This window comes from Pyxicephalus adspersus, chromosome Z (assembly GCF_032062135.1).
Source record: "Pyxicephalus adspersus chromosome Z, UCB_Pads_2.0, whole genome shotgun sequence".
Taxonomy (NCBI): domain Eukaryota; kingdom Metazoa; phylum Chordata; class Amphibia; order Anura; family Pyxicephalidae; genus Pyxicephalus; species Pyxicephalus adspersus.
In genome coordinates, this window is record NC_092871.1 from 24,994,893 (window position 1) to 25,000,028 (window position 5,136).

A 5,136-nucleotide genomic window follows, 5' to 3' on the forward strand; every position below is an offset into this window, starting at 1 on the left:
AAAGCACGTAGACCTGACAAAAGCTGACTTCTCATCATTTCTTCACTATTTTTGTAAGAGTTATGCTACTCAGTACAACTTCAGACAGACATCATCCTATCATATTCAAATGGTACTAGTTCACCAAAGAACTTAAACCGATCACTGTTCAGTGAATCAGTCTTTTACAGAGAAACAATACGATGAGATATTTAACCGATGCAAGATGATATCCAGCTTTGCTGAACATATTAAAGTGTCTTGCAGGGGAAAATGTGCATTAAATGGTTCTTTCCCATATGGTTTGAAATTGCCGAACAATTGTCACAAAAATTGTAAGATAACACTGTCACTGATAAAAGCCAGGATTTGTCATGTGCTGTGCAATTCAAATTATCTACATCTGTTTCTACCCCATATGCAGTACACTTTTTTTTAATGCACAAACCAGTAAAATGAAAACACACTGAGAAAATTAAAGTTTCTCAGGGAGTTAATGGGCATTGAGATCAATCTAGGCTACAGGTCAATAGAATAGTCACAATTGTCTATAGAATGTTACTAAGAAGAAGACTGCAATCTATGATTTCAAGAACAGCCACCTTTACTACTGTCAGATAAATCAAAGAGAACCAGTCAAGAATTGTAATTTTTGATAATTTGAATCTTCACTCTTATGGTTGATTTCCAATTTTTAAACTGCTTTTCACTCTTAAGAACAAAATAGCAATTTTCACTAAAATATTCACCCTATCCCTGGAACTATCCCCCACAGACATATTACTCCAAAGTTCAGATATGTTCATCATTTGGGTTAATAATAAGGACCCCGGTTTCTGGTAATCCAGGATGTGATGGACACACCCCTGCGGGGGCATTATCACACAGTTTATGGATTGAAAGGGGCACCCACACATCATTACATGTGTACCACTCAGTTCAGCAGGATGAACCATCCACTGCCAAAGAAGTGGACAAAGAACCTATGACATCTGAGAAGCAGCCTTGGGATACCAAAACGGATTTTATAAAAAAAATAATAATCCAAAAAATGGTTGGGCTACTCTAGGGGTCGGTAAAAAAAAACAGATTTATGCTCTAAATTTGATAGGGTTGTAGTCAATTTGTTGTATGGCTGTAATTGACAGGTAGATCTCGATCAACCTTTTGTCTACACTCTACAATGTTAAAGTAATTCAGTTTTTTTTCCAGGTGATGACTGTCAATTATTATCTATTTCTTTTCTGTCAAACTAGAGACATCAGCTCAGTGGCTGACCTGTATAAAAGACAAATACCCCTATAAGGGACTAATACCCTATCTGTACTGACGGAGGAGGGCAAACCTGTGAATTATTTATTTTTTGCTGTATGTATGTATCCTCCCTGTTTGGCAGGTCACAACAGTTACACCCAGATTCCCACTATTCCAACCCAGCCAACTGACTTCTGGAGTCCCACAAGGTTCAGTGATGACAGTTTTTCTGTTCGCAGTTTTTTATGCTACCAATGGTAACTATATAATCCATGGCATAAATTATCAATGCTATTCAGACCATATACAACTATAACAATGATCTTTCATGTCGGGCCATAGAGTCAAAACCAATAAACACCTTTCTAGGAGAACTTCAAAACTAAACTAAACCCAGACAAAACTCATGGGTGCATATTTTACTTAAGTTATGGAAGACTGCTCACGTTAGCCTAGCCATTGATGCCTTGAAGTACAAAGATTCTTTTTCTAATTTGGGAATGAGAGATAACAAGTATGAGTGTTAAATTCTAATTTTTATCCACCCGAGGAATATACCAAGAATTATAAAACACCCTATTTTACTATATGACCTGCCTAAGCTAATGTACACTCTCATCTTGATACTGCTATTCCCTGTTTACATGGTCACTAAAACATGTCATACATACCTTAAGGTTAGTGAAGATTGCAGCAGCTAGACATTTAACTAATTCTCTATACTGCTCACATTTATCTCAGCTCTGCAAACCCTCCAGTGGTTGCCAGTAAAGGCAATAAACCATTTAAAGATCTGCCTGCTGACTTTCAAACCATTACATTTTCTGCATCCAAGATACCTGGAGGAGCTACTGGAACCGTACACCCCAAAAAGCACCCTCCACTCTACAGCTAAATCAAACTTGTCGATCTTTAGAATTTGCCTAAAAAATATGGTGCACTGGCCTTCTCTCATGCAGCCCCAACCTCGTGGAAATCACTTCAACAGTCAGTTCACAAAATCTGAATATCTTCAAAAAAGTTCTCAAAGCCCATTTATTTTCCCAATCAGAATACATTATTTATGCATATAGTACTTTGAGTCTCTTGACTGAAAATGTATAATGTCAATTTACATATCCTCAAAACAAATGAGAGCAATCTTTTTTGCAGGGGTTTTTTTACAAATACTTTGGTTGCAGTTTTGGGAAGTACTAAATTGCAACATGTATTCACTGTATAATCACTTTTATAGACATTAATGGAAAAGCTTTCCAAATGCCTGCCAAACATTTTTTGAGTGTTTGAAGGGCATATTGGAAAAAGTTTGTGTGGAAGTATAAACAAATGGTGCTTTTTCAGTTACAAGTTAGTTAGTTAGAAAACTGCTCATAGGTACAGGTAGTCCCCTGGTTACATATGAGATAGGGACTATAGGTTTGTTCTTAAGTTGAATTTGTATGTAAGTCAGAACTGGTACATTATTTTAATAAATGCAATTTGGACAGATGTTTGTCTCAACATTTTATTAGGCAGCATGGTGTCAGTTACTGAATGTGTGTGAGTTAATCACAAACAAAGCAAAAAAAAATTTATGGAGCCTAGACATTAACTTCTGAAGCAAGCTGTGCCTTCATATGCAAAAAGAAAAAACTGCAAAGTTTCTCTTGGTCATTAAGGAGTTAAAATGTTACTAAGTAGAATCTTGCAAATGTGAGTGTGAATACCAGCTCCGATTTCTTCTGCAGATCATGTGAACCACCCCCCTCCCCCCCATCAAGCCTCTGTCCTGCACATGAAGTAGCAGGGAAGCCCCATTCATATCAAGGAGTCATCCATATGTCGGATGTCCTTAACTGGGGGACTACCTGTATTTGCTAAAGCCCAGAAAAGTCTATTTTTACACTTGTAAACAGTTCTAAATGTCTAGTGGTTGAATGTGAGTGTCCAGTGATCAGCAATGTATGCAAATGTTTGTTTTCATTCATAGTTACATAGTTACATAGTAGGTTAGGTTGAAAAAAGACATAAGTCCATCAAGTTCAACCACTAGGGAAATAAACATTTCCCAGATATAAAACCCTGTAGGACATAGTTGGTCCAGGAAGGCAAAAAAAAAACCCTGGTACAATTTGCTCCAACAGGGGAAAAAAGTTACTTCCTGATTCCATTATGCAATCGGATGTTCCCTGGATCAACAGTCACTGTTATTTTTACTTTAAAGCCCTAATACCCAGTTATATGCTGTGCTTATACAAAAACATCCAGCTTTTTCCTAAAGCAATCTATAGTAGTTGCTGAAACTACTTCCTGAGGGAGCTGGTTCCACATTTTCACAGATCTTACAGTGAAGAATCCCTTCCTTATCCGGAGCTTAAACTTCTTTTCCTCCAGACGCAAAGAGTGCCGTCTTGTTCTTTGTAATTATCTCAAAGTGAATAATGGGGAAGAGAGTTCTCTATATGGACCATTTATATATTTATACAGGGTGATCATATCTCCCCTTAAATGTCTCTTCTCAAGGGAGAATAGATTCAGTTCAGCTAATCTCTCCTCATAGCTGAGCTCCTCCATTCCTTTTATTAATTTAGTTGCCCTTCTCTGCACTCTCTCCAATTCCACAATGTCCTTTTTGTGAACTGTACTGCGTATTCCAGATGTGGTCTGACCAATGCTTTGTACAGGGGCAGGATAATGTCTCCATCTCTGCAGTCTATTCCTCTTTTAATACAAGAAAGTACTTTACTAGCTTTAGATATTGCAGCTTGGCATTGCATGCTGTTATTAAGTCTATGTTCTACCAGAACCCCCAGATCCTTTTCCATTTCTGACTCCCCCAAATGTATTCCCCCTAGACAGTATGAAGCATGCATGTTGTTAGCTCCCAAGTGCATTACTTTACATTTATCTATATTAAATGTCATTTGCCACTTGGCCTATTCCTTTTATTTCCTCACAAAATATAGCCAATCAAAAATAAATGAGCACAACAGAAACAGTATTTTTTTTAATTTTTTTAAGTAATCTAGTTTCATCAATTTATCACGACAATATTATTCATCTGGCCTTCTTACCACAATCCCAGTGACAAATCTACTTTTCTAAGTTCTGCCACAATGGTCAGTTGCAGAACCACATCTTAGTATGCTATAATACATCAGCAGCATCAAATAGAATATTTCAATAGTAGATTGAAATTTGTTGTTTCATTTAAAAATGAAGCAACAAATTTCAATCTACTTGCCATACAAATTAAACTACAGAGAAATGTGCAGTATCTGGGGTGTTTTCCTTATCTTTTTTTTCCCAAATCCATCTCATGAGAACCCCTTGATTAAGAAGCCAGCTATTTCTTTGTTAGGACATGCCTTATGCGATCTGTGACTTAACACAACCCTTACAACATCCCCCTGGACTGGAATAATATAAATGCTGCAAAACACTTGTCAGCAATAAATAAAAAGTGTTGTATGTATGCCCACCAGTTTAGTTGTAATGCTATTTACTGTTATACTATGTACCAGCTGAAGTTTCAGGGCACCGTATAAGCACTGGGGCAACACAGTACATTTAGAGATTGCCAGCAAATGTGTGCTTCACAGAAAGGAGGGCTAGGTAGTCTGGTTTTACAGAAAGATACACAAAGAAGATTCTAAGCAAAAAGGCAGCATGTGAGTGATGTGGCTGTATTGGTAAAAGAGAAAAATTTTTCACAAGGAAAGGAACATAGTGACCCCGTTAAAAGCAAAGTCAGGAATCAGAACTGTACAAAGCTATATATCAGAGGACTGCAGTAATGTCTATTTGTGTGCAAGTAATTTTGTCTCTGACACACTGTCCATAGATAGCTAATTTTCCCTTATGAGTCATATGAAATTCCCTTACTGTCATATCTCGCTAATATTGGTATATACAATCTGCTTC